This window comes from Platalea leucorodia, assembly GCF_965183815.1.
Source record: "Platalea leucorodia genome assembly, chromosome: W".
Taxonomy (NCBI): domain Eukaryota; kingdom Metazoa; phylum Chordata; class Aves; order Pelecaniformes; family Threskiornithidae; genus Platalea; species Platalea leucorodia.
Window position 1 is genome coordinate 36,256,975 of NC_138859.1, and position 24,063 is coordinate 36,281,037.

Consider the following 24,063-nt stretch of genomic DNA (forward strand, 5'->3'; position numbering starts at 1 on the left):
ATATGAGTGAGCTTGCATCTCCTGGTCACCAAAGCTCAGTTCTTTTTCTCCTCACTAGCAAACTCTCTGTGCAGCAGTAGGAGCAAATGCTGCTCTGGAATTGAAACAGTCCTTTAAGATGGGGCACAATAGAGATTTCCACTTCATATACTTGAGCTCATAATGTGAAAGGAACAATCCAGATTTCCAGGACCATGATGTGAGGAGAAGATCACGATAGGAAGCTTGTTCCATGAAAAACAAGTGTTGAAATCCAGGTAGAGATACAGGGTAGCATCATTTTCCTTCTTCCATGAGATACATAGACAAAAGAAGCTATTTAGTCTGAAAAAAGAGATATTTTACTCTCTTACATCTTTACAGCTCTTTATTTTCTTATCAAAATGGTGATTGTAAAAAATGGCAGGATATCAGCAGTCTTTATTTCATGTTTTTCTTCTCAAAAATATGTCTGATGAATCTTCTGCAAGGCAGGTTTCAAGAACTGATCTACACAGTCCAATTAGTTTGGACTCCTCCAGAGATTACCATTCACCTATTCTTAAAATTGCCGAGTCCTTGTCATCATGTATCTCTGTAACGTGTCGTGGTTTAACCCCAGCCAGCAACTAAGCACCACACATCTGCTCGCTCACTCTCCCTCCCCAGTGGGATGGGGGAGAGATTTGGAAGGGTGAAAGTGAGAAAACTCATGAGTTGAGATAAGAACAGTTTAATAATTGAAGTAAAATAAAATAGAATAGTAGTACTAATAATAGTAGTAGTAGTAGTAGTAGTAGTAGTAGTAATAATATAATACAATAATAATATACAAAGCAAGTGATACACTATACAATTGCTCACCACCCACCAAACAATGCCCAGCACGTCCCCGAGCAGCGATCACTGGGGGCCAACTCCCCCAGTTTATATATTGAGCATGATGTCATATGGTATGGAACAGCCCTTTGGTCAGTCTGGGTCAGCTGTCCTGGCTGTGCCCCCTCCCAGCTTCTTGTGCACCTGGCAGAGCATGGGAAGTTGAAAAGTCCTTGACTAGTGTAAGCACTACTTAGCACCAACTAAAACATCAGTGTGTTATCAACATTATTCTCATCCTAAATCCAAAACACAGCACTATACCAGTTGGTCTCTTCTCCCAGGTAGCAAGCAACAGGACGAGAGGAAATGTCCTTAAGTTGTGCCAGGGGAGATTTAGATTAGATATTAGAAAAAATTTCTTCATGGAGAGAGTGATTAGGCATTGGAACAGACTGCCCAGGGAAGTGGTGCAATCACGGTCCCTGGAAGTATTCAAAAAACATGTGGATGTAGTGCGTAGGGACATGGTTTAGAGGTGGACCAGGCAGTTAATGGTTGGACTCGATGATCTCAGAGGTCTTTTCTAACCTTAATGATTCTATGATTCTACTAGGAAGAAAATTAACTCTATCCCAGCTGAAACCAGGACAACATGCAAGACCTGAAATGAGTCCTTTGTAGTTTTAGTTGCTAGAAATCGACTTTCTTCAGTTGAATGTCCTAGTTAACAAAACAAACTTTTTTCAAGAGACTTAATTTTCTCTGTAGTTAAATGTTTAAGAATATATATAAAGAAATAACATTTTAGTTAGCAAATCCAACTGTAAGTTTGATAGCAAATATATTAATATGGTTGGGAACAATCCTGACAAAAGGAAGTTAAGTCAAAATTAAGTCAGTTACATATCAGTGTATGGAAACTATAAGGTGTGTATAAAGCAAATACGTACAGACAGTCCATGATAATGTGTTGTGGCATTGGTATGAGTGTCTATTGTCAAGAAGCAGTTAATATCTGCTTGTAATGCCTTCAGAGCTGAATCTTATAAATTTATCTGAGGACAAGAAAATATTGGCAGACATCATCCCTGTAATGAGGACCTTGAAAACTGAGGGGCATCATCTGTTTTTTAAAAAGTAGTTGAAAAGACAAATAAGACAGACAAACTCATGGGCAAAACATACTACTTTCTTAATAGATGCTGTCTTTCTAGTATATCTTTAACTAGCAAATCAGTTTCCATATACTCTTCTGCAACTCCACTGATCCTGACTAATCATGAGAGTAAACCAAACCACAGAAAATATGTTCACCTTTCTTAGCCTGAATTCTGAGGAACTCCAGTCCCTTTCCTATGAATTACCAGTCTTTCACTGAGGGATGAGAATTTACACTTGGACATGCAATTCACTCCTAGATTATGAAAGTGAACAATTCTGTTTTTTAAACAGTGGGAAGATTATAGAAATAGTGGTAGAATGGTACTTATGTCTCTATATAGTTCACTAAGACTATATTTAGTTTACTAAGACTTTCTATTACAAAAGCATTGTAACAGTTCAATGTTTTGCAAACTACAATTTATCTGGAAGATCATCCTGGAATGATAAAGCTGCCTTTCGTTGCATTCATGAAAATGTTTGGATTGGTCTAAGTTACAGCTGTCAACAACCACTATCTTCCAGCTCTACTTGGCTAACTCTGAATTGGTAGGTGACTTTAAATAATTTCATTTTTCACCAGTACCAGCTCTTAGTTTTGCACTGGAACTTGATTTCAGTGTATCGTGCAAACTACTAACTAGGACACAAGCAAAATGGATCCTCTTGCTACAGCAGTTGGTTCTCATCAGACAATTCAGAGGAAGGTGGAAATTAGGAAGGTGTTGTCCCAAAAAGCAGGGTTCTTTTATCCAGTGTGCAAAAAAGCCAAATAACACACAGAGTCGAGACATTTGTTTATTTCCTGTCTGTGCAGAGATGGGTGCTAGGTGGTAACTCCACAGAGCTAGCACCCCTTGGTTAACATACAGTGACATTTTATACATTCTGAGTAGCTGTTATCAGTGTTTTCACAATTCCACTTATTCATCCTTGCTTCTATTGGTTCTTGCAAGGCTCGTCTCCACTTAAAGGTACAGCGTGTTTTAAATTTACAGCCCATGCTCAGTGGGTAAGGGTCTTTGCTTGGGCCGGGGGCTTTATTGCTGGAGGTGTGGTTTTTACTATGTTAATTAGGATAGTTCACTCATGGTTCAAGTGATTCTCACTTCACTTTATCAGTGGCCTTGTTTTCTCATGCTTATCTTGGTATTTCCTTGCTTGACTGTTTCGTGGTGTCCTCCTGTTTCTTCTCTCAGGCCAGGTATCTCCAACAATACGCTGACTAAATCCTTGTGTAGCAACTTCTCAGCCCCATGACCCCGACACTCCTCTTTATCAGTCTTTTGTTTCTTCTTCAAGGTTAGCTGTTCCTGATTAGAAGTTCCTCATTGAACCACTTCTGTCAGTTCCAGGGTACTGACTACAGTTCCCCCCTTTGAGACTTATATAGGGGAGCAATTCCTATTTAAGTCTCACACAATTTTCTCATACACCTTCTTTCCAACCAAGGAGCAGCACTTAAAGGTACACTGCTGTCGTGGTTTAACCCCAGCTAGCAACTAAGCACCATGCAGCCACTCGCTCACTCCCCCCTTGGTGGGATGGCGGAGAGAATTGGAAGGGTAAAAGGGAGAAAACTCGTGGGTTGAGATAAGAGCAGTTTAATAATTGAAATAAAATAAAATAGAACAGTTTAATAGGTAAAGCAAAACCTGCGCACGCAAACGAAGCAAAACAAGGAATTCATTCGCTACTTCCCATCGGCAGGCAGGTGTTCAGCCATCCCCAGGAAACCAAAGCTCCATCACGCGTAATGGTGACTTGGGAAGACAAATGCCATCGCACCGAACGTCCCCCCCTTCCTTCTTCTTCTTCCTCCAGCTTATATACTGAGTATGACGTCATATGGTATGGAATAGCCCCTTGGCCAGTCTGGGTCAGCTGTCCTGGCTGTGCCCCCTCCCAGCTTCTTGTACACCTGGCAGAGCATGGGAAGCTGAAAAGTCCTTGACTAGTGTAAGCACTACTTAGCAACTACTTAGCACTACTTAGCAAGAACCAAAACACCAAAACTGCACGACCACATAGATGCAGACAAAGATTAACAATACTATTACAATAACTAAAAGAATACTTTTAACCCATAGGCTCAGATCTGGAAACCAGGAAGTCATCCATTTCCAAGTTTCTGCAAATCCTAATGGGGTATCATCCTTCTGTACTTCATGTAGAATTTTAGTTTGCTCCCAGATTCTATTCAAATTAGTGGCTATCCTGCCACTCTGATCTACATAAACGCAACAACTAGTGTTTATCATGGTACATACTCCTCCTTGAGAGGCCAAAAGCATGTCCAGAGCCATTCTATTCTGTAAGCTGGTTTCAGCCAACTGGGAAACTTCTTGCTGTAATGCAGCAATTGCATCAGCAGTATTGTTTCCAGTACTTTCTATTGCAGCAGATATATTAACTATTGCTTTCTCTAATTCGCTTACCCCCAACCATGGCAGAAACCACCTAGCAAAGGAGTGGAAGGGGGCTGGTTTTTCTATTAACGTGTTTGACCATTTTTGACTTTTCATAAATGATCATAACCACAGTTGATCTCCTTTCTTTAATTTGTCCACAGTGGTAATATGTTCGGAACTACTGCTCCCAATGTACATATTCCTGACCGGTTTGGGAGGTAGCACTTTTCTAGCTGTGTCCCCGCATATCCAATACCAATACCCTCTTGAACTGGCCAATCGGAATATTGTCCACCTACTATAGGTATTCCAACTGGAATGGTCATATTACAGCTAGAGTACCTACCTACAAAGGTTTCATTTAAAAGACAATCCAACTTCTGTTGTCCTTTAGAAGGGTTGCATCGTTGTATACATTTACAATAGTGCTCCCATGGGATGGGAACCTCTACCCTCCAAGTAGTTTTGTCCCGTTTTCCACTAGTTTGATCCCGTTTTCCACTATAATTTGGCCTTTTCCACAGACACTGCCAGTATATATTGGCAGGAATCGATATCCCAATCAATGGAACTCTTTTTTTCCCATGCCCAGGTGAATGAGTACAGACCCAACAATCAATCAATTTGGTTTGCTATTTTTACTGTCACCTGAGTCAATTTCATAGAATCATAGAATCGTTAAGGTTGGAAAAGACCCTTAAGATCATCGAGTCCAACCGTTAACCTAGCACTGCCAAGTCCACCACTAAACCATGTCCTCAAGCACCACGTCTACCCTTCTTTTAAATACCTCCAGGGATGGAGACTCAACCACTTCCCTGGGCAGCCTGTTCCAGTGCCCGACTACCCTTTTGGTGAAGAAGTTTTTCATAATATCCAACCTAAACTTCCCCTGGTGCAGCTTGAGGCCGTTTCCTCTCGTCCTATCACTTGTTACTTGGGAGAAGAGGCTGACCCCCACCTCACTACAACCTCCTTTCAGGTAGTTGTAGAGAGCAATAAGGTCTCCCCTCAGCCTCCTCTTCTCCAGGCTAAACAACCCCAGTTCCATCAGCCGCTCCTCATAAGACTTGTGCTCTAGACCCTTCACCAGCTTCGTTGCCCTTCTTTGGACACTCTCCAGCACCTCGATGGCCTTCTTGTAGTGAGGGGCCCAAAACCGAACACAGTACTCGAGGTGGGGCCTCACCAGTGCCAAGTACAGGGGCACTATCACCTCCCTGGGCCTGCTGGCCACACTATTCCTGATACAAGCCAGGATGCCATTGGCCTTCTTGGCCACCTGGGCACACTGCTGGCTCATGTTCAGGCAGCTGTCAACCAACACCCCCAGGTCCTTTTCAGCCAGGCAGCTCTCCAGCCACTCCTCCCCCAGCCTGTAGCGTTGCATGGGGTTGTTGTGACCCAAGTGCAGGACCCGGCACTTAGCCTTGTTGAATCTCATACAGTTGGCCCCGGCCCAACGATCCAGCCTGTCCAGGTCCCTCTGCAGGGCCTTCCTACCCTCCAGCAGATCGACACTTCCACCCAACTTGGTGTCATCTGCAAACTTACTGAGGGTGCACTCGATCCCCTCATCCAGATCATCAATGAAGATATTGAACAGGACTGGCCCCAACACTGAGCCCTGGGGAACACCACTCGTGACCGGCCGCCAACTGGATTTGACTCCATTCACCACCACTCTCTGGGCTCGGCCTTCCAGCCAGTTTTTAACCCAGCGCAGAGTGTACCTATCCAAGCCATGAGCAGCCAGATTCTCCAGGAGAATGCTGTGGGAGACAGTGTCAAAGGCCTTACTAAAGTCCAAGTAGAGAACATCCACAGCCTTCCCCTCATCCACTAAGCAGGTCACCTTGTCATAGAAGGAGACCAGGTTAGTGAAGCAGGATCTCCCTTTCATAAACCCATGCTGGCTGGGCCTGATCCCTCGGTTGTCTCGCACGTGCCTCATAATGGCACTCAAGATGACCTGCTCCATGACCTTCCCCGGCACCGAGGTCAGGCTGACAGGCCTGTAGTTCCCGGGATCCTCCTTCCGACCCTTCTTGTAGAGGGGCGTCACATTTGCTAGCTTCCAGTCATCTGGGACCTCCCCGGTTGACCAGGCTGCTGATAAATGATGGAGAGTGGCTTGGCAAGCTCCTCTGCCAGCTCTGTCAGTATCCTCGGATGGATCCCATCTGGCCCCATGGACTTGTGAGCATCCAGGTGGAGGAGCAGGTCGGTGACTGCCACCTCTTCGACAACTGGGACTTCACTCTGCGTCCTACCTCCATCTCCCAGCTCAGGGGCCTGAAAACCCCGAGGATAACCAGTCTGACTATTAAAGACTGAGGCAAAGAAGGCATTAAGTACCTCAGCCTTCTCCTCATCCTTCATGGCAATGTTTCCCTCCGCATCCAACAAAGGAGGGAGATTCTCCCTGGCCCTCCTTTTGTCACTGATATATTTGTAAAAACATTTTTTGTTGTCTTTAACAGTGGTGGCCAGTTTAAGTTCTAGCTGGGCCTTCGCCTTTCTGATCTTCTCCCTGCATAACCTCACAACATCCTTGTAGTCCTCCTTAACTGCCTACCCCTTCTTCCAAAGGTGGTAAGCTCTCCTTTTTTTCCTGAGTTCCTGCCAGAGCTCTCCGTTCAGCCAGGCCGGTCTTCTCCCCCGCCTGCTCATTATACGGCACATGGGGACAGCCTTCTCCTGCGCCTTTGAGACTTCCTTTTGAAAAACATGGAGCCTTCCTGTACTACTTTGCCCTTCAGGACTGCCTCCCAAGGGACTCTGTCAACCAGACTCCTAAACAGGCCAAAGGCTGCCCTCAAGTCCAAGGTAGTGGAGTTATAAAATTTAAAAAATTTTAAAATTTACAATAAATTTTTTTAGAATTTAAAATCAATTTAAAAAGGAGGTTCTCCTCCCATGGACTTCTTAGTTTTGACTGAGCCTGCAGGTCTATGATACATGCTAATAAAAACAACAGAATTAGTACCTTGATACAAATGTTTGAACACATACTTTAGAAAAGGCATTAATATTAGCAGTACAATGCTAAATCAGACAATCAGTCCTTGAATCCATTCTAACTCAGAGTACAATTCAACAACTTCCCAGCTACAATTCATACAGTCTTAGAGATCTTTAACTTCAAAGGTTGAAGTTCTGTGGAAGTCCGATGTTCCTGTGGGGCTGCTTTTATCCGTGTGTAATGTATCCAGGAATTTATGCCTTCAACCTTAACAGCGGTATATGTAGTTAACAATACCAGGTAAGGTCCTTTCCACCGCTCTTTCAAAGGCTCATCCTTCCACATCTGGATGTAAACTTTATCACCTGGTCGATACATGTGTACAGGAGCATCCAGTGGCACTGGTGCCCTTTCATTGAGATACCTGTGTAAAGATGACAAAATCCGTGAAAGAGACAGCAAATAATTTTTCAGTATTTCTTCCCTTTCAATATGCTTTTGATCACCTCGTGTTATAGTACTATTAACCAGGTAAGGTTTACCATATAGGATTTCAAATGGACTTACCCCTTCTCTAACTCTGGGAGCAATCCTTATTCTTATCAGAGAAAGGGCATCAGAAAGGACATCAGAAAGGATGTGGTGCGGCAGTTTGCGCAGCAGTTCGCACAGGCAGAGTGAGCAGGCAGCTGGCGAGCTCTCCTTGTGGTCTACGCCCTCCCGGAAGAGACTTAGCCATGGTTTCCACTCGGACAAAAGCCATCGCTAGAAGGGATGTGGCGACACAGACGGAGCTCCCACTAAAACATGCAGCCACCCAGGTCTCTGGCTGCAGGGAGTGCCAGAGCCTTGTTCTGGTGATGGAGGGCTGCCGAGACAACACCTGCGTGAGGTGCGAGCAGGTGGAGGATCTGCTCAGCATGGTGGCAGAGCTGAAAGAAGAAGTAGAAAGATTGAGGAGTATCAGGGAGTGCGAGAGGGAGATAGACTGGTGGAGCCACTCCCTGCCATCCCTGAGACGAGCACGCCAGATAGAAACATCAAGAGAAGCAGAGGCTCCCCTACCCTCTTGCCACCAGGCAGAAGGAGGGGACCCAAGAGACGGAGGGGGATGGATGCAGATCCCTGCTCGATGCAGCAGGCAAATCCTCTCCCGGCCGACCTCGCCCCCCCAGGTGCCCTTACACAATAGGTATGAGGCTCTGGAACTCGAGGGCCAGGAGGATGATGATGCGGACAGTGATCCATCCAAGGGGTTGACTGGGGGGAACCAGTCAGCCCCACACATTACAATGGCCACTGGTAAGAAAAAAAAAGAAGGGTAATTGTCATAGGCGATGCCCTTCTGAGGGGAACAGAGGGCCCGATATGCCGACCAGACCCATCCCATAGGGAAGTCTGCTGCCTCCCTGGGGCAAGGATAAGAGACATTACCAGGAAGCTCCCTAGGCTAGTGTCCTGGTTTCAGCTGGGATAGAGTTAATTTTCTTCCTAGTAGCTGGTAGAGTGCTGTGTTTTGGATTTAGGATGAGAATAATGTTGATAACACACTGATGTTTTGGTTCTTGCTGAGTAGAGTTTACACTAGTCAAGGACTTTCCAGCTTCTCGTCCTCTGCCAGGTGCATAAGAAGCTGGGAGGGAGCATAGCTAGGACAGCTGACCCAGACTGGCCAAAGGGCTATTCCATACCATATGACATCATGCTCAGTATATAAGCTGGGGGAAGAAGGAGGAAGGGGGGGACGTTCGGAGCAATGGCATTTTGTCTTCCCAAGTAACCGTTATGTGTGATGGAGCCCTGCTTTCCTGAGGATGGCTGAACACCTGCCTGCCCATGGGAAGTAGTGAATGAATTCCTTGCTTTGCTTTGCTTGTGTGCGCGGCTTTTGCTTTACCTATTAAATTGTCTTTATCTCAACCCATGAGTTTTCTCCCTTTTACTCTTCTGATTCTCTCCCCCATCCCACTGGGAGGGGGGAGTGAGTGAGTGGCTGTGTGGTGCTTAGTTGCTGGCTAGGGTTAAACCACGACAGCTGGTAAAATCATCTGATTATTATCCACTATTGGTTGTTCAGGTTGGCAGTGATGAGGTAGCTGATAGAGGCACAAAGACAATCAAAAGGGACTTTAGAGAACTGGGGCAATTACTTGAAGGATCAGGAGCGCAGGTAGTGTTTTCCTCCAGCCCGTCAGTAGCTGGGAGGCATACGGAAAGGAACAGGAAGACCCATCTCATTAACACGTGGCTCAGAGGCTGGTGTCAGCGGTGGAATTTTGGGTTTTGCAGTCATGGGGCAGTTTACATGGCACCAGGCCTGCTGGAGACAGATGGGGTTCACCTGTCGCAAAGGGGGAAAAGGATTCTGGCTCAGGAGTTAGCAGGCCTCATTGAGAGAGCTTTAAACTAGATGTGAAAGGGGAAGGGGATAAAACCAGGCTTGCTAGGGATGAGCCTAGGGGTGGCATGCCTGTGTTGGAGAAGAGATCTATAGCCCAACTGAAGTGCATTCACACCAATGCACGCAGCATGGGAAACAAACAGGAGGAGCTGGAAGCCATTGCGCGGCAGGAAAACTATGATGTGGTCGCCATCATGGAAACATGGTGGGATGACTCACACAACTGGAGTGCTGCAATGGATGGCTACAAGCTCTTTAGAAGGGATAGGCAAGGAAGGAGAGGTGGTGGGGTAGCCTTGTACGTTAGAGAGTGTTTTGATTGTCTAGAGCTCAATGAAGGTAATGATAAGGTTGAGTGCTTATGGGTAAAGATCAGGGGGAAGGCTAATAAGGCAGATATCCTGGTGGGAATCTGTTATAGACCACCCAACCAGGATGAGGAAACAGATGAAGTATTCTACAAGCGGTTGGCTGAAGTCTCACAATCCCTAGCCCTTGTTCTCGTGGGAGACTTCAACTTACCAGATATCTGCTGGTAATACAACACAGCAGAGAGGAAGCAGTCTAGGAGGTTCCTGGAGTGCATGGAAGATAACTTCCTGACACAGCTGGTAAGCAACCCAACCAGGGGAGGTGCCCCGCTGGACCTGCTGTTTACGAACAGAAAAGGACTGGTGTGCGATGTGGTGGTCGGAGGCTGTCTTGGGCTCAGCGACCATGACATGATAGAGTTTTTGATTCTTGGAGAAGAAAGGAAGGGGGTCATCAAAACTGCTACCCTGAACTTCAGTAGGGCAGACTTTGGATTGTTTAGGAGCCTGGTTAACAGAGTCCCTTGGGAGGCAGTCCTGAAGGGCAAAGGAATCCAGGAAGGCTGGATGTTATTCAAGAAGGAAGTCTTAAAGGCACAGGAGCAGGCCGTCCCCATGTGCCGTAAGATGAGCAGGCGGGGGAGAAGACCGGCCTGGCTGAACGGAGAGCTTTGGCAGGAACTCAGGAAAAAAAGGAGAGCTTACCACCTTTGGAAGAACGGGTAGGCAGTTAAGGAGGACTACAAGGATGTTGTGAGGTTATGCAGGGAGAAGATCAGAAAGGCGAAGGCCCAGCTAGAACTTAAACTGGCCACCACTGTTAAAGACAACAAAAAATGTTTTTACAAATATATCAGTGACAAAAGGAGGGCCAGGGAGAATCTCCCTCCTTTGTTGGATGCGGAGGGAAACATTGCCATGAAGGATGAGGAGAAGGCTGAGGTACTTAATGCCTTCTTTGCCTCAGTCTTTAATAGTCAGACTGGTTATCCTCGGGGTTTTCAGGCCCCTGAGCTGGGAGATGGAGGTAGGACGCAGAGTGAAGTCCCAGTTGTCGAAGAGGTGGCAGTCACCGACCTGCTCCTCCACCTGGATGCTCACAAGTCCATGGGGCCAGATGGGATCCATCCGAGGATACTGACAGAGCTGGCAGAGGAGCTTGCCAAGCCACTCTCCATCATTTATCAGCAGCCTGGTCAACCGGGGAGGTCCCAGATGACTGGAAGCTAGCAAATGTGATGCCCCTCTACAAGAAGGGTCGGAAGGAGGATCCCGGGAACTACAGGCCTGTCAGCCTGACCTCGGTGCCGGGGAAGGTCATGGAGCAGGTCATCTTGAGTGCCATTATGAGGCACGTGCGAGACAACCGAGGGATCAGGCCCAGCCAGCATGGGTTTATGAAAGGGAGATCCTGCTTCACTAACCTGGTCTCCTTCTATGACAAGGTGACCTGCTTAGTGGATGAGGGGAAGGCTGTGGATGTTCTCTACCTGGACTTTAGTAAGGCCTTTGACACTGTCTCCCACAGCATTCTCCTGGAGAATCTGGCTGCTCATGGCTTGGATAGGTACACTCTCCGCTGGGTTAAAAACTGGCTGGAAGGCCAAGCCCAGAGAGTGGTGGTGAATGGAGTCAAATCCAGTTGGCGGCCGGTCACGAGTGATGTTCCCCAGGGCTCAGTGTTGGGGCCGGTCCTGTTCGATATCTTCATTGATGATCTGGATGAGGGGATTGAGTTGCACCCTCAGTAAGTTTGCAGATGGCACCAAGCTGGGTGGGAGTGTCGAGGCCCTGCAGAGGGACCTGGACAGGCTGGATCATTGGGCCGGGGCCAACTGCATGAGATTCAACAAGGCTAAGTGCCGGGTCCTGCACTTGGGTCACAACAACCCCATGCAATGCTACAGGCTGGGGGAGGAGTGGCTGGAGAGCTGCCTGGCAGAAAAGGACCTGGGGGTGCTGGTTGACAGCTGGCTGAACATGAGCCAGCAGTGTGCCCAGGTGGCCAAGAAGGCCAATGGCATCCTGGCTTGTATCAAGAATAGTGTGGCCAGCAGGACCAGGGAGATGATAGTGCCCCTGTACTCGGCATTGGTGAAGCCGCACCTCGAGTACTGTGTTCTGTTTTGGGCCCCTCACTACAAGAAGGCCATCGAGGTGCTGGAGCGTGTCCAGAGAAGGGCAACGAAGCTGGTGAAGGGTCTAGAGCACAAGTCTTATGAGGAACGGCTGAGGGAACTGGGGTTGTTTAGCCTGGAGAAGAGGAGGCTGAGGGGAGACCTTATTGCTCTCTACAACTACCTGAAAGGAGGTTGTAGCGAGGTGGGGGTCGGTCTCTTCTCCCTAGTAACAAGCGATAGGACGAGAGGAAATGGCCTCAAGCTGCACCAGGGGAAGTTTAGGTTGGATATTATGAAAAACTTCTTCACCGAAAGGGTAGTCAGGCATTGGAACAGGCTGCCCAGGGAAGTGGTTGAGTCTCCATCCCTGGAGGTATTTAAAAGAAGGGTAGACGTGGTGCTTGAGGACATGGTTTAGTGGTGGACTTGGCAGTGCTAGGTTAACGGTTGGACTCGATGATCTTAAGGGTCTTTTCCAACCTTAATGGTTCTATGATTCTATGATTCATCAAGGCAATGGGTAAGAAAGACAGCTATCCATTTAAGATGAGTTTTTTGGCATAATTTAGCAATTTGTCTTTTGATGGTCTGGTTCATTCTTTCTGTTTTCCCCCTAGACTCTGGCCTCCAAGGAGTGTGCAAATCCCATTTGAACTGAAGGAATTTGGACACTCTCTGGACTATTTCTGTGATAAAATAGGGTCCATTATCAGAGGACAATCCCTCTGGAACCCCAAATCTAGGAATTATTTCTTTCAATATCACCTTAACGACTTCTCTAGCCCAATTGGTACAGCAAGGGAAAGCTTCCGGCCATCCTGAAAAGGTATCTACTAAAACAAGTAAATACTTATACTGATTGCACCTTGGTAACTCAGAAAAATCTATCTGCCAGCGTTCCCCAGGGGTGATTCCTCTCTTTACATCCCCCGCAGGTGGTCTTCTTTGTATTTTTGGATTATTTGCACAACGGGTCTGACATTTCTTCATTATAATGTCCACAGCAGTTTGCATTTTTGGTCCTATAGCATATCTTTTAACGCTACTTAACATAGCATCTGCTCCCATATGAGTTTCTTCATGCAGCTTTTTAAGGAGGGTTTCCATCATTTTGGCTGTAGTAAAAATCTGTTGATTTGGAGTTATCCACCATCCTTCTCTATTCTTTGAACACTTCAATATTTCTGCCAACTGGTTTTCTTTTTCTGTATATTGAGGTGGTTTCATATCTACCTCTTTACTTGGTATCTGGGCTCCAATCATTTGTCCTTGTAAAGCAGCCCTTTTTGCAGCTGTATCTGCTCTTTTATTTCCTTGAATAATTTCTCCTTGTCCCTTTTGATGGGCTTTACAGTGCATTATTACCACTTCTTTCAGTTCTGGGACTGCATTTAACAATTTCATAATTTCTTGCCCGTGTTTGATAGGACTTCCTTGGGAACTCAACAGTCCTCGTTCTTTCCAAATTGCACCGTGAGCATGGACTACCCCAAAAGCATATTTTGAGTCCATGTATTCTTTGTCCTTTCCCAATCTCAAGAGCTCAGGTTAGGGCAATTATTTCTGCTTTTTGTGCAGACATGTTTTGCGGCAGTGGACGGGCTTCTTCAATCAATAAGGCAGTGGCTGCCATAGCATGCAAACAGGCCAGCCATCCTTTGCTTGCTTCATCTAACTGCTTTGAGAAATATGCTACTGGCCTTTTCCAACTGCTGAGGGTCTGTGTCAGGACTCCCAGTGCCACCTGTTGTCTCTCATGCACGTGCAGTTGGAAGGGTTTGGTCATGTCAGGCAGGCCCAGAGCAGGAGCTTCCATTAGTTCTCTTTTAATATCATCAAAACCTTTCCGGCATTCAGGGGTCCATTCTAACAATTCTCCTGGCCCCTTGATAGCAGCATATAGGGGTTTAGCAATTAGTCCAGAATTTGGAGTCCATATCCGACACCACCCGGCCATTCCTAAGAATCCTCTTTTTGATTTGGGTACTGTGATTGGGCATATCGCTTCTTTTCGTTCTGTACCTAACTCTTTTTGTCCTCTCGAAACCCAAATATTGAACTTTCTCCTTTGCTATCTGTGCCTTTTTCTTAGAGACTCTGTACCCTGCTAGTCCCAAGAAATTCAGCAGGTCGATAGTGGCTTTCAAGCAGTCCTCTTTTCTATTGGCACCAATTAGTATATCATCAACATATTGCAGCAATGTTATATCTTGATTGTTACCTTGCCATAGTTCCAGTTCTTTTGCCAGTACATTACTGAACAGGGTAGGGCTGTTCTTAAACTCTTGCGGAAGTATGGTCCAACACAGCTGTACTTTTCCCCCCGTCATTGGGTTTTCCCATTCAAATGCAAAGAGTGTCTGACTTTGTTCATCCACCGGGATGCAAAAGAAGGCATCTTTCAAATCTAGGACTGTAAAATAAACATTTGTTTCAGGTATTGAGGTAAGCAGTGTATATGGATTTGGTACAACAGGGTGCACATCAACAACAATCCAATTAATTTCCCTCAGGTCTTGAACCAGTCTGTATTCTTGAGACCGGGGCTTCCTCACCCATAATACAGGAGTATTAAATTCAGATTGACATTCTCTTATCAGTCCATATTCTAAGAAGATGTTTATCAAGGGTTCCAACCCTTTTCGTGCTTCTAATTTTATAGGATACTGCCTTTTCCTTACCGGATGAGTCCCTGGCTTGAGCTCTGTTTTAACGGGAGTCGCATTCTTCGCTCTACCTGGCTTTTTGAAGCCTATACCAAAGGGATCACTGCATCCAGTACTGCATCTGGGATGCTGTCTTCGAGTTCCTCTGTGGGGTTTCCTTCTGTCAATAGACAAATCTGGGCTTTCCACGCTGTTTCCTGTGGAATATGTAACTGCACAGAGTCTTCAGAGAAAGTTACTTGGGCATTTAGTTTACACAGTAGGTCACATCCTAATAATGGCAAGGGACACTCCGGCATATAGAGAAATTCGTGAGTTAATTTTGTATTCCCAATTATACGTTCTAGCGGTTTTAGGAACGGTCTTGGGGTTTGCTTTCCCGTTGCCCCAACAATCGGTACTGTTATTTTACTTAAAGGTCTCTTACAACTAGTGATTACTGAATGGGTAGCCCTGCTATCTATTAGAAAATCAATAGTTTCATTCCCCAGCTTGACTGGAACCAGAGGGTCGGCTGGGGAAACATTAATAATCACCTCTGGTCCCCATCAATCGAAATTGGAATCCTCTAACATGACAAGATCACTATTAATTACCGGATTCCCTTCGTTCTTGGTTTTCTGATTTGGGCACTCATTCTTCCAGTGCCCTTCCTTCCAACAATATGCACATATGTTTGGCCCTATTAAGGGCCGGTTTTGAGGGCCTCCTCCTGTCATTGCTCTCGCCGGTCCCCCTCTACCTCTTTGTCCATGTCCTTTAAAACTGTCCTCATTTATAGCAGCAGCCAACAAAGCAGCTTGCAATTTAATTCTGTTTTGTTTTTCCCACTTCTCCTTTTCATCCCGATTATCATATACTTTATATGCTATTTCTATCAATTGGGATATAGGCATGCCGCTCGCTCCGTCCACTCTTTGGAATTTCCTCCGGTGATAATTTCCTTCTTTTGTCTTTTCCTGCAGCCGGAGTGGGCATTCCCACTCTATATGCCCTAAGTTCCCACAATAGTAACACTCATTTCCAGCATTCCTTCCCGTTCCGCTTTCTTCTTTTCCTGGTCTTAGCTCAGACCTCGTATCCGGTCTTCTTCCCCCCAGCCCCCATCTCTCACTTGCAAATTCCCTACTAAAGGATCTTCTTCCCCCCTTCCACCATTTTACAATTATTGCTATTCTGAGAATGTTCATTCTTTTTAGTTTCTGATCCAGCAAACATAATCATATCATTTTTTATACCACAACTCTTTTGGATGTCTGATTTTCTATATAAAGTCATAAAAGCATCAACATACGGCACCTCTTCCCATTTATCTATTCGTCAACAAAATAACATCAGCTGTAATATAATACTAGACTTTAAAAACTCATTCTGTGGCCACATTTTCCCACAATCGAATTTGTAATTTGGCCACCATTGATTACAATACATTTTCATTTTGTCTTTTGCCATGGGATCCCCTCCAAATTTCTTCCAGTTTTTCAAAATACACCCAAGAAGAGAACAAGGAGGAATCTCTTTGGAAGTATTTGTCCCCATATTTTTTCCCAAAGTTTCATACACTCAGCTCCGACTCTCTGTTGGCAAAGGTGAAAGACCCCTTCTTTCACCACGCGTTGTAGAAACCAACAAAGTCTCAAAACACTCAGCTCCAACCCTCTGTCGGCAAAGGTGAAAGACCCCTTATTTCACCACGCATCTATGTGTAGAGAATAGAAGTTTACTAACAAGCTACTGCTGCGAGTCTCTCCTGATGCAACTTATGCAGAGCAAACAAAACAACTACTTACTAATGGACGATTCCCCATTATTCCGTAAAAATATCTCTTTTGCGCATTGCACCTTTGAGTCATGCTTACCGGCCAACAACAGAGATGAGCCGGAGGAGTCCCTGATCAACAGGTCAGTGCACGCTGGAGTCCTGCTCAGTCCATTTCTCCTTCATCGGGAATGGCAAGACAATCTGGGCAAGGCTCTATGGCAGTCCCATCTGGGTCGCCAAAATGTTGTCCCAAAAAGCAGGGTTCTTTTATCCAGTGTGCAAAAAAGCCAAATAACACACAGAGTCGAGACATTTGTTTATTTCCTGTCTGTGCAGAGATGGGTGCTAGGTGGTAACTCCACAGAGCTAGCACCCCTTGGTTAACATGCAGTGACATTTTATACATTCTGAGTAGCTGTTATCAGTGTTTTCACAATTCCACTTATTCATCCTTGCTTCTATTGGTTCTTGCAAGGCTCGTCTCCACTTAAAGGTACAGCGTGTTTTAAATTTACAGCCCATGCTCAGTGGGTAAGGGTCTTTGCTTGGGCCGGGGGCTTTATTGCTGGAGGTGTGGTTTTTACTATGTTAATTAGGATAGTTCACTCATGGTTCAAGTGATTCTCACTTCACTTTATCAGTGGCCTTGTTTTCTCATGCTTATCTTGGTATTTCCTTGCTTGACTGTTTCGTGGTGTCCTCCTGTTTCTTCTCTCAGGCCAGGTCTTGTTAACTGTTTACAGAGGCTGATTAACATTCTCTGCCTTAACATCCTTTGCCTTATTTCTCGCATATCTCCAACATAGGGACTGTGCTGGAAACCAAGAAACCTTACACGAGTTCCAGTTTCGCTGTTAATTCTGTCCTTTATTTTTTATAAAAGAAAAAGAATTCAGTACACTAGTATGTAATCGCTCCTATAGTCAAACACTGGACACTTTGCTAAATGTGGTGAGTTGACCCTGGCCAATAGCCAAATACCCACACAGCCTCAAAACCTGTACGTGCAAGCAAAGGAAAAAGAGGAATTCATTTACTACTTCTCATCAGCAGGCAGATATTTAGCCACTTCCTGGAAAGCAGGGCCTCAGCACACATTAACAGTTACTTGGGAAGACAAATGCCATAACCACAAACATCTCCGCTTCCTCCTCCTTTCCCTGACCTTTTATTGCTGAGCACGACATCATATGGTATGGAATATCCCTTTGGTCAACCTGGGTCAGCTGTCCAGGTTGTGTTCCCTCCCAGCTTCTTACATACCCCTGTTTTGCACTGGGAGGTGCTGGTCCGTGATGATCCCAGTAAGAAAGGCACACAGATTCTGTAAGGTAACATTTAAAATGCTATTTATTAGAGCTAACACTATAAGAAGAGAAAAACATAGATATTCTTGTCCCTTTAGATGCTGGGAACCCCGACCGGTGTAGCATCGAACAGGACTGACCCACATGCAGCATGCTGTGCAGACCCTGTCTGTAGAGAAGACTCCCACAGTTAGGTCATTCAAGCTGTTATAGGCTTTTCTTACAAGGAAACAACTCTATTCATCATTTCTGCCGGCAAACAGAAAGGATGCTCTCATGAGAACTTCTTGCTGCGCTGTTAGATAAAGGCAAGGCCACGCAGGTGGCATAATCGCAGCAAGCGGGAACTGCCTGCAGGCTCCTCTGTTACAATGAGCCAGCTGAGTTTATCCTGCAGCCAAAGGATTTGTGCAGCACAGTGCAGGCCTGGGCCTACCCAGGTTAACTGTTATGTGGATCACTCGACGTACTGTGGTCTCCTGGTCAGAATCACTACATTCCACCCCTTGATCCATATGCGGTTTACCTTTCTTAAATGTATTATAAGTTACAGGTTTTATTGGTAAGCAGTTCAGCTAATAGAAAGTGTCTTATACATAAGCTAGTCACTACGAATAATAATAGTACAAAGATAATGACAAGTAAAACAAATACTGGTTGTGAAAATAACTGCAGAACAGCAATGATATTAGGGCTAGTATAGTGCAGCACAGCACAGCACAGGCCTGGGACTGCTCAGGTTAACTGTTATGTGCATCCCTAACTCCTCAATGTAAAATGGTCTTCTGGTCAAAATGGTCTTCTGGTCAGGACCACTAAAATCCCCCAGCCTACTTGCTGAGGGGACAGAGTGAGAAACAGAGAAAGCCTCGATGCTGTGCAAGCAATGCTCAGCAATAGCCAAAACACTGGTGTGTTATCAATCCTGTTTTAGCCACAAATGCAAAGCACAGCACCATACCAGCTGCTATGAAGAAAGTTAACTCCATCCCAGCCAGACCCAATACAGTATTGTATTGGGTTTGCATGGCAAGGCTTTTGCAGCGGGGGTGGTACAGGGGTGACTTCTGTGAGAAGCTGCTAGAAGCTTCCCCCATGTCCAACAGAGACAATGCCAGCTGGCTCCAAGACGGACCCACCACTGGTGTGAGAATATGTGAGAGGAACAACTCTGCAGACACCAAAGTCAGTGAAGAAGGAGGGGAAGGAGGTGATCCAGGCGCCGGAGCAGAGATTCCCCTGCAGCCTGTGGTGAAGACCATGGTGAGGCAGGCTGCCCCCCTGCAGCCCATGGAGGTTAATGGTGGAGCAGATATCCACCTGCAGCCCATGGAGGACCCTGCACCGGAGCAGGTGGATGTGCCCTGAGGGAGACTGTGACCCCATGGGAAGCAGGCTCCTGGCAGGACCTGTGGACCCATGGAGAGAGGAGCCCACGCTGGAGCAGGTTTGCTGGCAGGACTTGTTACCCTGTGGGGGACCCACACTGGAGCAGTGTGTTCCTGAAGGACTACACCCCATGGAAGGGACCCACGCAGGAGCAGTTCATGAAGAACTGCAGCCCATGAGAAGGACTCACAATGGAGAAGTTCGTGGAGGACTGACTCCCATGAGAGGGACCCCACGCTGGAGCAGGGGAAGAGTATGAGGAGTCCTCCTCCTGAGGAGGAAGGAGAGGCAGAGACAACATGTGATGAACTGACCGCAACCCCCATTCCCCATCCCCCTGTGCTGCGGGGGGGAAGCAGGTAGAGAAATTGGGAATAAAGTTAAGCCCGGGAAGAAGGGAGGGGTGGGGGGAAGGTGTTGTAAGATTTAGTTTTTATTTTCTCATTACCTTACTCTGATTTGATTGGTAATAAATTAAACTAATTTCCCCAAGTTGAGTCTGTTTTGCCTGTCACAGTAATTGCTGAATGATCTCTCCCTGTCCTTATCTCGACCTATGAGCCTTTCGTTATATTTTCTCTGAGTCCAGTCGAGGAGGGGGAGTGATAGAGCAGCTTTGGTGGGCACCTGGCATCCAGTCAGGGTCAACCTACCACAAGTATGTATTTTAATATAACTTTTAATTTCAGAGCTACATATTTTTTTATCCACAGGACCTTGTCTTCTTTCAGTACATAGGATAGGTTATACTCTGGAAATAAATTGGTCTTAAACAGTAACTGAATCTGCTTCTGCTTCATTTGCTGCAAAACTCAATGTGTGGGACTACCGGAAGAGAGAATAGTTTTGTGATATGAAGCTCTTAAATCCCAAATAGGAGAACCTAAACAAATTTTAGAGTTGACTGTATCTGGCTGTAATGGTGGGTCAAATACAATTCAATGACTGGGATTTCTGGAGAGTCAGCACATCTGAAAGTTCCTTTCTTAGATAAAGAGCCTCAGAGAAAGCAAATGGTTGGAAATCAGAGTGCTGGATCTTAAAACCATGTGTGCAGTTCATTCCTAAATTAGCTACATTTCTCCTGGGTAATCCAAGTTAAGTAATTTCATTTCTCTTTTTTCTTGCTTTTCCACAAACAAAAAGGAATGTCATAAGAGAAAATCCTTTTTAAAGATTATGGATTGCTTTGGCAATAGAAATGATAAAACTATCTTAGATTCCATAAGGATAAGATGACTATATACATATCTGAAATTCTCGTCTAAAATAATCTTGCTTCCAGTCATAGTTCCTGTCAGGAAACTCTGTTCCAGCGTGGGCTCTCTATAGGCTGCAGGGTAGATATCTGCTCTGGTGCCATGGAGCACCTCCTCCCCCTCCTTCTCTGACCTTGGTGTTCCCTCTGCTGTTTCTCACTCTTTTTTTTCCCTCTTTCCGTCTCTGTCCAGCATGTTTTCCCTTTCTTAAATATGTTTTCACAGAGGCGCCACCAACTCCACTGATGGGCTCAGCTGTGGCCTGAAGTGGGGCTGTTGCAGAGCCGGCTGGAACTGGCCATGTCCAGCACAGGGCAGACCCTGACCTCTTCCCACAGAAGCCACCCCTGCAGCCCCTCTGCTACCAAAACCTTGCCACCTGCACCCAATACAACCACATTCATTACACTGATGATCTGTGCTGTATATGGAGTTACGATGTGAGGAAAGCACTTAGCTACTATGTTAATAAAATAATTTAGGACATTTTCTGTGCCATTTTTAAGCATCAGAGTTAGTAATTTGTAAATGTCTTGGTATGCCTGTCCACAGAGATCAACATGACCTAGTTTTCATCCCTATTTTTGCCACCCTATCTGATACTGAAATAGTAGGAGTGCAGCAGGAGTGAAATAAGCATGTAGCAATTATTTACCTTCAGGTCCAGATATTAGAGGATGCATATAATATCTGCAGTCAAAGTTTTACACAAGGTTCTAATAGAACAGCAGCAGCAGTTGTTGCCTACCCAGCAGCTTAAGGCCTCCGGGGAATTAGAAAGGCATATTAAACAGTGCTTTGAGAACATTGGAAGCATGGTGGCAGAGACCAGGAAAGGGCTGAACTCTGCAGAAGATGGGAATCGGCCACCTAGCCAGGCTAGCCTGGGATGAATGGAGGCACCCACCCAGACAGAGCTTCCTATCAGGGAAGCTGCTGTCCAGGTGGAGAACTGCAAAGACTGCACCCCACACTCCTGGGTGGAGGAGGGTGGAAGCTCCACCTGTGCAAGGTGTGCCCTGGTGGAATCACTCAGGCATTGGGTGGAGAAGCTGCAGGAGGAAGTCAGCAGGTTATGCTGTATTAGGGAGGGGGAACAAGAAATAGAGTACTATTTGAGGCGTTGCAAGAAGAAATACTAGGGCCCTGTGGCACTGACCTCCAAGGACTACCAGACAAAGAGTGTCAACAGCGAACAGACAGCACCTTGGAGAAGGAGGCACCATGGTCTCTGGTGACTCGTGGCAACAGGATATCATTTCCCCTCCCATTTCCTCATATGTACCAACCAGCAACAAATGCAAAATCTTAGCGATGGATGAAGCCAATGAGCAAGACACACAGGGAGAAACTGCACCAGTTGCACACACTAAAAGCTGCAAAAGGAAGCGGCAAGTGCTAGTAGTGGGTGACTCTGCTGAGAGGCACTGAGACATCCATCTGCCAGCCTGATATACAGTCAAGGGAAGTTTGCTGCTTGCCAGGAGCCAAGATCCGGGATGTCACAGAAAGACTGCCACAAGTGGTAAAAAGCACAGACTACTATTCCCTACTTCTTTTCCATGTGGGCACCAATGACATAGTAAAGCATAACCTGGGCAAGATAAAGCAGGACTTCAGAGCCCTGGGGGCACAAGTGAAGGGGACAGGAGCCCAAGTGATCTTCTCTTCTATCTTGCCAGTCAGGGATAGGGGTGCGGGCAGAAGTCGACGCATCATACAAATCAACACCTGGTTTTGTGACTGGTGTCATCGCCAAGGCTTTGGTTTCTACAATCATGGGATGTCCTTAGATGAATATAGATTATCGGGGAGAGATGGGATCCACCTATCTAGAAGAGGATCCGTCTTGGAGCCAGCTGGCAGAGTGGCTGACTTAGTGAATCACATTTTAAACTAACGAACTTGGGGGATGGTGTCCAAAGCTGTGATACTTGTGTACTCACAAGCAACAGGGTGGATAAGCACACCTAGCAGATTAGTGAGGAATGCCCCCCAACCCTCCAAAAAGGTTCCACCAAAAAGGTGAGACAGTCAACAGTCCAACTGAAGTGTCTCTATATCAGTGCACACAGCATGGGTAACAAGCAGGAGGAGCTGGAAGCCACTGTGCAGCTGGAAAGCTATGATCTGATTGCTATCACTGAAACTTGGTGGGATGAATCACACAATTGGAGCACTGCAATAGATGACTATAAACTGTTCAGGAGGGACAGGCAAGGAAGGAGAGGTGGGGGAGGGGGGGTTGCCCTCTGCATAAAAAATTGGATTGATTGCACAAAGCTGTCCTTGAAAAACAGCAGTGTACAGGTTGAGAGCTTATGGGTGAAAATTAGCGACCAAGCCAACAAAAGAAACCTTGTGGTTCGTGTTTACTACAGGCTGCCCAATCAAAGGGAGCCTGCTGATGAAGTGTTCTGACTTCAACTGCAGGAAGCATCACACTCACAGGCCCTGATCCTGCTGGGGGACTTCAATCACCCTGACATCTGCTGGAAAAGCAGCACAGCAAGCTGCAAGCAGTCCAGGAAACTCTTGGAGTACATAGAGGATAACTTCCTAATCCAGGTGATAGACAGCCCAACCAGAGAGGAAGCGTTACTGGACCTGTTGCTCACTAATGCAGAGGAACTTACTGGAGAGGACAAGATTGGCTGTAGCATGCCCTTGTGGAATTCATGATCTTGAGGGATATAGGCCAGGTGAGAAGTACAGTCAGGACCCTAAAACTTAGGAAAGTGAACTTTCAGTTAAGGAATTAGTGAGTGGGAACCGCTGGGAAACTGCCCTCAGGGATAAAGGAGCAGAACAGAGCTGGCAGCTCTTTAAGGACATTTTTCTTAGAACACAAGAACTATGGATTCCCATGTGCAAGAAATTGGGAAAGGAAGGCAGGAGACCAGCATGGCTGAGGAAGGACATCCCGGTCGAACTAAAGTGTAAGAAGGAAATGCACAGGCAGTGGAACCAGGGACATGTATCCTGGGAAGAATATAGGGACGCTGCCCAGATGTGTAGGGGTGGGCTCAGGAAAGCTAAGGCACAGTTGGAGCTGAATTTGGCAAGGAATTTGAAGATTCATAAGAAGGGCTTCTACAGGTACTTTGGTCAGAAAAGGAAGAAAAAAATTGTACACCCCCTCCCCGATAAATGAGACAGGGGATCTGGTGACAATGGACATGGAGAAGGCTGAAGTACTCAACAGCTCTTTTGCTTCCATTTTCACTGGTAATCACTCTTCCCACATCTCTCAAGTCCCTGAACCTCAAGGCAGGGACTGGGGAAATGAAGTCCCTCCCATTGTAGGAGAAGATCAAGTTCGAGACCATCTGAGGAACCTGAACACACACAAGTCCATAGGACTCAACGAGATGCATCGCAGGGTCCTGAGAGAATTGGCTGATGTAGTTGCCAAGCCACTCCATCATATTTGAAAAGTCGTGGCAGTCAGGTGAAGTCCCCACTGACTGGAGAAAAGGAAAAATTACATCACATCCATTTTTAAAAAGG

At 46.0% G+C, this 24,063-nt stretch overlaps 1 protein-coding gene across 27 annotated transcripts in view; it reads left to right on the forward strand.

Annotated features, from left to right (window-relative positions):
* The window catches only part of LOC309601609 (single-stranded DNA-binding protein 2-like), a gene marked incomplete at its 3' end in the record, with an annotated part of 225,153 nt that overhangs the window by 148,479 nt on the left and 52,611 nt on the right, over positions 1-24,063 (forward strand). The gene's annotated exons all lie outside the window — the stretch shown is intronic.